This window comes from Hemibagrus wyckioides, linkage group LG28, assembly GCF_019097595.1.
Source record: "Hemibagrus wyckioides isolate EC202008001 linkage group LG28, SWU_Hwy_1.0, whole genome shotgun sequence".
NCBI classification, from domain to species: Eukaryota; Metazoa; Chordata; class Actinopteri; order Siluriformes; family Bagridae; genus Hemibagrus; species Hemibagrus wyckioides.
In genome coordinates, this window is record NC_080737.1 from 16,185,849 (window position 1) to 16,199,340 (window position 13,492).

Consider the following 13,492-nt stretch of genomic DNA (forward strand, 5'->3'; position numbering starts at 1 on the left):
GGGACACGAGGTTAGAGTACTTTTTGTTCTCTCGCTCGAGTGCAGTCTTTCTCCATTTTGGCACGTCGCTAGATGTGCCCCCCCCAGTCTAATGTTATTTTAAGATAAGATTTTGCATAAGTCTCAGTACGAATAAAACAAAAAGCGAATGATTTGCGGTAAACATTAACGGATCCGTGTTGCTCACTAACTCTTCAACCCCGGAGCGTTTAGAGCCTCGCTGATCCAAGATGTCGTGCAACACGTTTTAAAATGAGTGCCTTTTTTTGCCAGCATGTCTTATGGTTTTGTCTGAACGTTCAGTTACTCAGCCACCCCGTGTACTTGACAGCGAGGTACGGAAATGGTAAAAAGCCACAGATGTTCAATTGTGCACTTCTGCTTTTTTCTCAAGAAGACAGATCTCGATCTTCACTCTACACACACACACACACACACACACACACACACACACACATTTACGCACCGTTATGCGTTTCTGCACTGGTCTGTGTAACATGGTGTGAATGTCAGAAATGGCAACTGATGATACTGACACAATGGAGCTGCATCAGGACAAATGTGAATAATAAAAGGTTATTCGATGCACCATACACGCCATATTACACTAGGAATAAACTCTACAGCGTTTTTGCTCCCAAGCAAGCAGGAAGATTTTCGGGGTGAGACGTAGGTCGAGCCAAGAAGCTTTTATTGTCATCTCAACGACATTTCTCCAGCACCCTGGTGCTACATATAGTTAAGTTGTCTTTGTTGGTCACATACATGGTTGCTCAAGGTGGCAGCTTGGCGCTGCTAGGGCTCGAACCATGATCTGCCAGAGCCGTAACCACTTGAGCTACCACCACCCAATATATAAGCTACAAAATAAAACAACACAGCTAAGGACAGGAAGTAAGTTGTCTTAGCTATATAAAGTGTAAACAAACAGCACAGGACATGCACAATAGGCAAGGACGAAAAAAGGACAGTTACAGCGTTCATTCCTCCCATCCCATATGATTAAACCTGATTGAATTGAACTAAATGTGAACCAAATCAATATGATAGAAAATGTTGCAGGCAGCATGACCTCAATATATATTGTGCAGTGGAGGCTCAAGTGCTTGTATCATAGCTGCCCCTGTGCCCCTGTACCCCAACTTCCTCAGCTGGGATATGTGAAGAAAAGAATTCCACTGTGCTGTTAATGTACACCTACCAGGCATAACATTATGACCACCTGCCTAATATTGTGTTGGTCCCACCTTTGCTGCCAAAACAGCCCGTCATGCACTGTGTATTCTGACACCTTTCTGTCATTAACTTCTTCAGCAATTTGAGCAACAGTAGCTCGTCTGTTGGATCGGATCACACGGGCGAGCCTTCTCTCCCCACATGCATCAATGAGCCTTGGCCGCTCATGACCCTGTCGCCGGTTCACCACTGTTCCTTCCTTGGACCACTTTTGATAGATACTGACCACTGCAGACCAGGAATCCCCCACAAGAGCTGCAGATCCAGTGGTCTAGCCATAACAATTCGGCTCATCAAACTCACTCAAATCCTTACGCTTGTCCATTTTTCCTGCTTCTAACACATCAACTTTGAGGACAAAATGTTCACTTGCTGCCTAATATATAGGAGATCATCAGTCTTATTCACCTCACCTTCATAATGTTAGGCCTGATCGGTGTATGTGTGGCGATAATAAAGACTTCTTGCCCACTTCTTCTTCTAAAAAACAGGCAATTCAGATGACCTTCAACAGCACTGGGATCTTTTCTTTTCTGTTCATCACGGTTGTGCAGAGTGATTATATTCGAGCTACTCTAGACCAGATCTCTCTCAGTAACAAGGTGTTTCATCTTTTTCTCACAGGATGGGTGAAGATCAGCAGTGTCTGAAACACACAAAGCAGCCCATCAGCCCATCACCACCCAAGCCACAACACTGACACTTAGTCACCAAGATCAAACTACTTTTTTTCTTCCATCTGATGTTCGATGTGAACATGAGATTAATCATTTCATGCATCGTGCTGCTGCAACCTGATTGGCTGATTAGATACTCCACATACACTATATTGCCAAAAGTATTCGCTCACCCATCCAAATAATCAGAATCAGGTGTTCCAATCACTTCCATGGCCACAGGTGTATAAAATCAAGCACCTAGGCATGCAGACTGTTTTTACAAACATTTGTGAAAGAATGGGTCGCTCTCAGGAGCTCAGTGAATTCCAGCGTGGAACTGTGATAGGATGCCACCTGTGCAACAAATCCAGTCGTGAAATTTCCTCGCTCCTAAATATTCCACAGTCAACTGTCAGCTGTATTATAAGAAAGTGGAAGTGTTTGGGAACGACAGCAACTCAGCCACGAAGTGGTAGGCCACGTAAACTGACGGAGCGGGGTCAGCGGATGCTGAGGCGCATAGTGCGAAGAGGTCGCCAACTTTCTGCAGAGTCAGTCACTACAGACCTCCAAACTTCATGTGGCCTTCAGATTAGCTCAAGAACAGTGCGCAGAGAGCTTCATGGAATGGGTTTCCATGGCCGAGCAGCTGCATCCAAGCCATACATCACCAAGTGCAATGCAAAGCGTCGCATGCAGTGGTGTAAAGCACGCCGCCACTGGACTCTAGAGCAGTGGAGACGCGTTCTCTGGAGTGACGAATCGCGCTTCTCCATCTGGCAATCTGATGGACGAGTCTGGGTTCGCCGGTTGCCAGGAGAACGGTACTTGTCTGACTGCATTGTGCCAAGTGTAAAGGTTGGTGGAGGGGGGATTATGGTGTGTGGTTGTTTTTCAGGAGCTGGGCTTGGCCCCTTAGTTCCAGTGAAAGGAACTCTGAATGCTTCAGCATACCAAGACATTTTGGACAATTCCATGCTCCCAACTTTGTGGGAACAGTTTGGAGCTGGCCCCTTCCTCTTCCAACATGACTGTGCACCAGTGCACAAAGCAAGGTCCATAAAGACATGGATGACAGAGTCTGGTGTGGAGGAACTTGACTGGCCTGCACAGAGTCCTGACCTCAACCCGATAGAACACCTTTGGGATGAATTAGAGCGGAGACTGAGAGCCAGGCCTTCTCGTCCAACATCAGTGTGTGACCTCACAAATGTGCTTCTGGAAGAATGGTCAAAAATTCCCATAAACACACTCCTAAACCTTGTGGACAGCCTTCCCAGAAGAGTTGAAGCTGTTATAGCTGCAAAGGGTGGACCGACGTCATATTGAACCCTATGGATTAGGAATGGGATGTCACTTAAGTTCATATGCGAGTCAAGGCAGGTGAGCAAATACTTTTGGCAATATAGTGTATCTGCATGGTGTTCCTAATAAAGTGGACAGCGGGTGTAAGATCATTACGTAACCCGCTGACCATTTGTGTTGTCAATGGAGCAAGAAAATGTCATAATCTTGCTTCTGCTTTAAATATGTTCAGCTTGTGGTGTTGCGCAAACTCGACAAAAACTGACAAAAGTACTCTTTATCTCGGGTTCGTGTCTGAGATAGATCAGGTCGTCATGTCGGATGTACGTATATAATGTAAGTGTAGCTTCTGGGATCCTACGATTAGCAAAATACTTACCGGATGATTGTCTTTACACACAGTGAGATCAGACGTCCAAGCCTTCTATTCGGAAAACGTTTCTGAGGGAGTTGGGAAATATTTACACAAATGTCAGAAGTCCCTTTCTGTGTTTTAATGACACTCGAGCTGGCATGAGCTCCAAATAAAACCTTCCGATCCATTTAAGATCAGAATCGGAGTCTCGTCTGAACACACGTTTCGATAGAGGAGATTAGACGTGAAGAAAATCGGACAATTTGTCTAAAGCAGTTCACGTATTTGCTTAGATTTAAAACCAGACTTAAAATAGAGCAAAAACATTTTATTGTTGTTGTAAACATTAAAAAAAAAATATATAAACTTTATTTATAATAATAATTATATATAGTAGTTAGTTTTCTAGAGTGATAGCTAATCTTTCACACATAGCTGTGGTATTGAGGCCCACTGTTCTTGTGAAATGAAGGGTTTAGGTTTCCCAATTCAGGTTACGTGCCACATGTGTAAAATGACTTTTTGAGGCTCGAATATATAAATGGTTTTAATTACAGAACAAAAAAAAACGCTTGCTAACTTCCTTGGCATTTCTTTAATTCTTTAATTCTTTAATTCTTTAATTCCTTGCAGTATATTTTTAATTAGAGATATTAATAATAAGTGAATATTTTAAGTGTTTATTCACGCCTCACCTCAGTACTGCTACGACTTTTGTAAAATTAGCTCGAGAACGTGAATACGTCTGAGTTAATAACTCTGACCAGTGATCAGTGAACACACTCGATATCTAGTGTGTCGAAGCGCCGGGGGTGTTCAGGCACATGCAATGAGCGTAGCAGATAAGATAAAAGCTCAAAGTGCACACCTGATACAGTGCAGACGGTTAGCGAGCGGTTACACAACGCTCTGTTAATGGTTGACCGGAGGGTGTCTGTGGGATTGCAGCACAGCTCCTAGAATCGGACTCCAATGCGATTTGGACTTCTGCCTGATACTGAAAGCAAACTTCGATGCTTCCAGGTCATATGACAGAATCATTTTATTGCAGGCCGTAATGCCAGAAGTTTCCATCAGCTCTTACATTATGGGAAAAAACCGCTAAGTCACGATGGTTGTTAATGTGAAGGAATATAGGCCGGTGGTGGACAGGCTGGAACCGTGTCCAGCTTTTTCTTCATATCAGTCTGGGGTTTTTTTGGTAGCTGTCTCCATGTGGCTGGTTTATGGTCAGTGGAGACGGTGGACTGACCGCTTTATGTCCAGGGTGAAGTGGTTATCTGTGTTAGTTTCTGACTCTCCTGCGTTAGTTATGATGTTAAAGTCAGTCATGCTGGAGACCCTGCATTCTCTCTGACACAATGAACATTGTACTCAAGTATAACGTGACAATAATCATACCTAATATATTCTCTCCCTCTCTCTTTTTCTGTCTGATTATCTATCTGTCTGTCTCTCTCTCTCTCTCTCCCTCTCCCTCTCTCTCCCTCTCTCATTTCTGTTTTCTCTCCCTCTCTCTATCTCTGGCTGTCTCTCTCACTCTCATTAGTTTTACTCTTTCCCTCTTTCTATCTGTCTCTCTCTCTCGCTCTCTCTCTCTCTCTCATTACTGTCTTACTCTTTCCCTCTTTCTCTCTCTCTCTCTCTCTAACTCTCTCTCACATTGTATCCCTGTTTCATTATCTCTGTCTATCTCTCTGTTCTCTCTCTCTCTCTCTCTCTCTCTCTAACTCTCTCACTTTGTATCCCTGTTTCACTATCTCTGTCTATCTCTCTGTTCTCTCTCTCTCTCTCTCTCTCTCTCTCTCTCTCTCTCTCTCTCTCTCTCTCTAACTCTCTCTCACTTTGTATCCCTGTTTCACTATCTCTGTCTATCTCTCTGTTCTCTCTCTCTCTCTCTCTCTAACTCTCTCTCACTTTGTATCCCTGTTTCACTATCTCTGTCTATCTCTCTGTTCTCTCTCTCTCTCTCTCTCTCTCTAACTCTCTCTCACTTTGTATCCCTGTTTCACTATCTCTGTCTATCTCTCTGTTCTCTCTCTCTCTCTCTCTCTAACTCTCTCTCACTTTGTATCCCTGTTTCACTATCTCTGTCTATCTCTCTCTGTTCTCTCTCTCTCTCTCTCTCTCTAACTCTCTCTCACTTTGTATCCCTGTTTCACTATCTCTATGTCTATCTCTCTGTTCTCTCTCTCTCTCTCTCTCTCTCTCTCTCTCTCTCTAACTCTCTCTCACTTTGTATCCCTGTTTCACTATCTCTGTCTATCTCTCTCTCTCTCTCTCTCTAACTCTCTCTCACTTTGTATCCCTGTTTCACTATCTCTATGTCTCTCTCTCTCTCTCTCTCTCTCTTTCTGTCTGTCTCACTCTTGTTTCTGTTTTACTCTCTCCATCTCTCTGTCTGCCTTTCTGTCTATATCTACACTATTCCTGTGTCTGGCTTTCTTCATTTGCATGTGTGTCCACCTGCCTGCCCCCCCCTCTCTCTCTCTCTCTCTCTCTCTCTCTTTCTCACTGTTTTAAATGATGAACTGCTGTTTGCACCTGAACAATTTTAACTTCCTGCCTATTTTAAATAGTTTTTTATTAACTAGTTTTTGATGTGCCGTTTATGTATTTATTTAATTATTTATCTTTATAAATTAACTACTTTATTCATTTACACATTTATTTTTCTGTTTATTTATAAATTTATCTCTTTATTTATTCACTTGCCCGTGTGAATGTGTAAAATTTCTGCTGAAGTGAACAAATAATTGGATAAAATAAACAACCATCAAAAGTCTCTCTCTCTCTCTCCACCCCCCCCCTTTCTGTGTCTGTCTCTATCTCTGTTTCACTATCTCTCTGACTCTGTCACTCTCCCTGTCTGTCTGTATGTCTCTCTCTGTCTTTCTGTCTTTGTCTGTCTGTCTGTTCCGTTTTACTCTCTCCCTCTGTCTCTCTCTCTCTGCTTCACTATCACTGTGTCTTTCTCTCTTTCTGTCTGCCTTTCTCTTTCTGTCTGCCTTTCTCTTTCTGCCTGCCTTTCTCTTTCTGCCTGCCTTTCTCTTTCTGCCTGCCTTTCTCTTTCTGCCTGCCTCTCTCTTTTTGCCTGCCTCTCTCTGTCTGCCTGCCTCCCCCTTTCTTTCTTCCCCCTCTCTTTTTCTGTCTGTCTCTATCTCTGTTTCGTTTTCTCTCTCTCTCTCTCTCTCTCTCTCTCTCTCTCTCTCTCTCTCTCTGTGTCATCAGTCTAGGAGGAAGCTGTTAGTAATCATTTCCACTGACTGACATCTACTGACATTTTTTATCTTATTTTATAAAATAATGAGATATTGAATGTTAAGGGCTTTGGCCTAGCAGTGGCAGCTTGTTGGAGCTGGGATTCAAACTCACAACCTTATCAACACCTCAGTGTATATCGTCAGTAAATACATTTAAATGGTATTGATTAGCTGCTTAGCTGATCATTAACATCCAGCTCAGAGATCTGATCAGGAAATGCTGTGCTGCAGAACAAAGGTTATATTTAGTATCTGTGTCAAACTGGAACAAAGGGTGTGTGTGTGTGTGTGTGTGTGTGTGTGTGTGAGTGTGTGTTAAATGGCAGATTCCAGGCCAATTCACACCTTCAGACACTGGCACAATGTCACAGTGTGAATCGTCTACTGTGGACACCCAGCATGGCTCCTCCAGGGTTTGATAGAGAACTAAACAAGAGGAGAAACATCTGAAATGTATCCAAGTCCAGGCGCTAAAGCAGGGATATCTGTAGGAATCTTAGCACAGGTTCACACCAGCGCTAAGTGTGTAACGAGCGCATGCATGTCGCTCGGACCTGTGCACCATCCTGTGTCCAGTGAAAAAGATCAGTGTAAAGAGGACAGCGCATGGTAGAGCTTCGGATGCTAATTAAACACACAGATTCATGCTAGCTGTATTAGCAGAGTAGCAGAGTGTACTATAAATATGTTTTACTTTTACTCTTTTTCAGTATACTTTCTAGCAAACTTTCCATGCTTTATTTCTCTTCATAATGTTTCTATACAACGAGTAATTCTGTATATCAGGATAAAATGAAACCATGGTTGTGTTACTACATGTGATTAGCAGCATGTGATATTGTGGAGTCTGTGGATTCTCTGTCCATTCATTCATTCATTCACTCAATCACTCACTCACTCAATCTCTCATTTATTCATTCACTTATTCCTTTATTCACTCACTCACTCACTCACTCACTCACTCACTCACTCATTTTCTCAATCACTACTCCCATTTATTCCTTCACTCACTCATTTATTCACTCACTCATTCATTTATTCCTTCACTCATTCACTCACTTATTCACTCACTCAGTCATTTATTCCTTCACTCACTCACTTATTCACTCACTCAGTCATTTATTCCTTCACTCACTCACTCACTCACTCACTCATTTATTCACTCACTCCTTCATTTATTCCTTCACTCACTCCTTCATTTATTCCTTCACTCACTCACTCACTCACTCATTTATTCACTCACTCCTTCATTTATTCCTTCACTCACTCCTTCATTTATTCCTTCACTCACTCACTCACTCACTCAATCACTACTCCCATTTATTCCTTCACTCACTCACTTATTCACTCAGTCATTTATTCCTTCACTCATTCACTCATTTATTCCTACTCACTCACTCACTCACTCACTCACTCATTTTTTCCTTCACTCACTCACTTATTCACTCACTCAGTCATTTATTCCTTCACTCACTCACACACACTCACTTATTCACTAATTCATTCATTTATTCCTTCACTCACTCACTCACTCATTCCTTCCCTTACTCATTCATTTATTCACACACACACACACACACACACACACACACACACACACACACACACACACACACACACATTTATTCACTCACTCACTTACTCCCAATTAAAAAAGAATGGTTTGGAACTGTTAAATATGTTCTGTTAAATATATTCATTTGCTGCTAATCACGTGTATAAAAATGAAAATATTCAGTGGTATAATCCTGTAATTTTTTATAATCATATAATCCTGTGTAATCTTGTGTTTGCTTGCTATATATTTTACTCAAATCTCACTCATTTTTATTTATAAACACACCTAGCAGGATATCGCTTTGCTAACTGGCTGCTTAGCCCACTCACTCACAGATATTTCTCATAGGAGTCAAACAGGATTTGTCCCGTCTATCCCTGCATTCCTTGGGTTGAACTAAGCTAATCTGCTAACCTGTCGGGTTCGGCACTTCCTAATTTGAATTTAGAAGCTGATGCAAACTCAGAGCAACTCCCCTGCGCTCAGAGCCAAGGCATGGGGAGCTAGGGACTTTCTCTGTACAGTCTTATCATACAGTGAGTTACTAAATGTGTGTGCGTGGGTGGGGGTGGGGTTGAACGCTTACTACTTTCTTAACCTATTTCACCCTTACGACATCGTAATGCCTGATCACGAGTGTAGCTTGTGGTTTCTCACCAATTCGGAAACTTCACTCACACCGTTATATTTTCATACAAGCTACAAGCTATTTTCATACAAGCTAATGTATCCATTAAAGCGTGAAGATGCCAGTAACATCTGTCACGTCATAGCATTTGGCCCAGTGCTTGATTTTGCAGCACAGAGATGAGTAGATCTGTACACACGTTACAGTCTATATCCAAAGTGTTGTAGGTCAAATCTCTTTCTTACTTTTGATCAAAGATCAATCCATGTTTTATTGTGCGTTGAGCGTGTTTTATCGGAGCTAAGACAAAAAAAAAGAAAAGAAGTAAATCTAATCTCATGCTCTCTAGAGATTAAGAGCTTTATATCCCGGGAGATGAGCTTTTAGTGCTCTTAATCGATTTAACCAGGGAAATGACTCCATATGGCAGGAGGGATAAATAATTACAACAGGATCATTATGAGTTTCACAAATTATTCAAGTTACAGAGACAGTTACACCATCTACGGTGTCAGCATGTGATATTGTGGAGTCTGTGGATTCACCATTCATTCATTCATTCATTCATTCATTCCCTCACTCACTCACTCACTCACTCACTCATTCATTCATTCATTCATTCCCTTACTCACTCACTCATTCATTCATTCATTCATTCATTCATTCATTCCCTTACTCACTCACTCATTCATTTACTCACTTACTCACTCACTCACTCATTCATTCATTCATTCATTCATTCATTCATTCATTCATTCATTCATTCATTCCCTCACTCATTCATTCATTCATTCATTCATTCATTCATTCCCTTACTCACTCACTCACTCACTCATTCATTCATTCATTCATTTACTCACTTACTCACTCACTCATTCATTCATTCATTCATTTACTCACTTACTCACTCACTTATTCATTCATTTACTCACTTACTCACTCACTCACTCATTCATTTACTCACTCACTCACTCATTCATTCATTCATTCACTTACTCACTCACTCACTCACTCACTCATTCATTTACTCACTCACTTATTCATTCATTTACTCACTTACTCACTCACTCCATTCATTCATTCATTCATTCATTCACTTACTCACTCACTTATTCATTCATTTACTCACTTACTCACTCACTCCATTCATTCATTCACTTACTCACTCACTTATTCATTCATTTACTCACTTACTCACTCACTCATTCATTCATTCATTCATTTACTCACTTACTCACTCACTCACTCACTCATTCATTCACTCACTCACTCATTCATTCATTCATTCATTTACTCACTCACTCACTCATTCATTTACTCATTCATTCATTCACTCACTCACTCATTCATTCATTCATTCCCTTACTCACTCATTCATTTACTCACTCACTCACTCACTCACTCACTCATTCATTCATTCCCTTACTCACTCACTCATTTACTCTCACTCACTCACTTACTCACTCACTCACTCACTCACTCATTCATTCATTCCCTTACTCACTCACTTATTTATTCATTTACTCACTTACTCACTCATTCATTCATTCATTCATTCATTCACTTACTCACTCACTTATTTATTCATTTACTCACTTACTCACTCATTCATTCATTCACTTACTCACTCATTTATTCATTTACTCACTTACTCACTCATTCATTCATTCATTCATTCATTCACTTACTCACTCATTTATTCATTTACTCACTTACTCACTCACTTATTCATTCATTTACTCACTTACTCACTCACTCATTCATTCATTTACTCACTTACTCACTCACTCATTCATTTACTCACTCACTCACTCATTCATTTACTCATTCATTCATTCATTCACTTTCTCACTTATTCATTCATTTACTCACTTACTCACTCACTCATTCATTCATTCATTCCCTTACTCACTCACTCACTCACTCATTCATTTACTCACTCACTCATTCATTTACTCACTCACTCACTCACTCACTCATTCATTCCCTTACTCACTCACTCACTCACTCATTCATTTACTCACTCACTCATTCATTTACTCACTCACTCACTCACTCATTCATTCCCTTACTCACTCACTCATTTACTCTCACTCACTCACTCACTCACTCATTCATTTACTCACTCACTCACTCACTCACTCACTCATTCATTTACTCACTCACTCACTCATTCATTCATTCACTTACTCACTCACTTATTTATTCATTTACTCACTTACTCACTCACTCATTCATTTACTCACTCACTCATTCATTTACTCACTCACTCACTCACTCATTCATTCCCTTACTCACTCACTCATTTACTCTCACTCACTCACTCACTCACTCACTCACTCATTCATTTACTCACTCACTCACTCACTCACTCACTCACTCATTCATTTACTCACTCACTCACTCACTCACTCACTTATTCATTCATTTACTCACTTACTCACTCACTCATTCATTCATTCATTCCCTTACTCACTCACTCACTCACTCATTCATTTACTCACTCACTCATTCATTTACTCACTCACTCACTCACTCATTCATTCCCTTACTCACTCACTCACTCACTCACTCACTCACTCACTCACTCATTCATTTACTCACTCACTCATTCATTTACTCACTTACTCACTCATTCATTCATTCACTTACTCACTCATTTATTCATTTACTCACTTACTCACTCACTCATTCATTCATTCACTTACTCACTCACTTATTTATTCATTTACTCATTCATTCATTCATTCCCTTACTCACTCAGTCATTCATTTACTCACTCACTCACTCACTCATTCATTCACTTACTCACTCACTCATTCCTTCATTTATTCAATCACTCCTTTGTTCATTCACTTACTCACTCATTCATTCATTCATTCCCTCACTCACTCACTCACTCACTCACTCACTCATTCATTTACTCACTCACTCACTCACTCACTCATTCATTTACTCACTCACTCACTCACTCACTCACTCATTCATTCACTTACTCACTCACTTATTCACTCATTCATTCACTTACTCACTCACTTATTCACTCACTCACTCATTCCTTCATTTATTCAATCACTCCTTTGTTCATTTACTCAATCACTTACTCACTCACTCACTTATTCACTCATTCACCTATTCATTAATTCACTCACTCACTCACTCATTCCTTCATTTATTCAATCACTCCTTTGTTCATTTACTCACTCACTTATTCACCTATTCATTGATTCACTCACTCACTCACTCACTCAATCCTTTATTCATTTACTCACTCACTCATTCTTTCATTCACTCACTCAATTATTTACCTACTCACTCACTCACTAATTCCTTCATTCATTCACTCACTCACTTATTCAATCACTCACTCTCTTACTTATTCATTTATTCATTCATTCACTCACATTCACTCATTCACTCACACACTCACTCCTTCACTAATGCACTCACTCATTCCTTCATTCACTCATTCACTCATTCACTTACCCACTCACTCACTCACATTCACTCACTCACCAATTCCTTCATTCAATCACTCACTCTCACTCAGTCACTACCTTACTTATTCATCCACTCATTCATTCACTCACTCATTCATTCATTCGGTCACTCACATACTCACTTATTCATTCAATAATTCACTCACTCATTCACTCACTCACTCATTCATTCACTCACTCACTCACTCATTCATTCACTCACTCACTCACTCATTCATTCATTCACTCACTCACATACTCACTTATTCATTCAATAATTCATTCACTCACTCACTCACTCACTCACACTCATTTTCTGTACCACATTGTCCAGAGTCTTGGATGTGAGGCAGGAATATAGAGTGAAGGATTTGTTGTACCATTAATCCCTTTTGGATTTAAAATAAACCCTGTAGTTCTGAATGAGCTTTAATCTCTCTCCGTGTGGCTCACACTGTCGAGCTGTTACATCATCCAACCCCAGATCCCAGAACACATGTAGAGACACAGCCTCTAGAGCAACGACGACACATGGAAAGATTCGCTCTCAGACTACTTGTTTTCTCCCCCTAGTTTTTAGCTTGATCTTTACAACATGTTGCTAGTCTCTCTAGATCCTGGTCTCTTCATATCACACCATGTTTTTTTATATATATTCAGGATTCGAATCCAGAGACTGAGATGGTCAACAATGTTTAAAAAGAAATAAATAACTAAACATTTTCTCCACAAATAATACCTTTGGCTATTCTCACCCAAAAGGTAGCTCTCCTCAGCATACCAAGACATTTTGGACAATTTCATGCTCCCAACTTTGTGGGAACAGTTTGGGGATGACCCCTTCCTGTTCCAACATGACTGCACACCAGTGCACAAAGCAAGGTCCATAAAGACATGGATGAGCGAGTTTGGTGTGGAGGATCTTCACTGTCCTGCACAGAGTCCTGACCTCAACCTGATAGATCACCCCTTTGGGATGAATTACAGTGGAGACTGAGAGCCAGGACAA